This window comes from Suricata suricatta, chromosome 7 (genome assembly GCF_006229205.1).
Source record: "Suricata suricatta isolate VVHF042 chromosome 7, meerkat_22Aug2017_6uvM2_HiC, whole genome shotgun sequence".
In the NCBI taxonomy this organism is placed as follows: Eukaryota; Metazoa; Chordata; class Mammalia; order Carnivora; family Herpestidae; genus Suricata; species Suricata suricatta.
In genome coordinates this window covers 72,468,608-72,468,852 of record NC_043706.1, presented here as the reverse complement: position 1 = coordinate 72,468,852, position 245 = coordinate 72,468,608, and positions in this window count along the sequence as shown.

Genomic DNA, 245 nt, shown 5'->3' with positions numbered 1-245 from the left:
AGAGAGAGCTTTGCGCCAAGAAAGGGAAAAGGGATCCGACAATTCTTTACCCTCCCCAGCTCGGCAGTGGGTCCCTCAGGCCGATTTTGACTAACGAGCTGGAGAGGGGCAGCATGAGTGGGATTTATGAGAAATCCTCAGTGTTGGATTCAAGTTCAGTAAGGCCGGGGTCCTCTACCATTACTTCAATTTCAGTTCCTCCTCTTGCTTCCAGGTACGGGTGCCAACAGACAGCCTCAACGTCC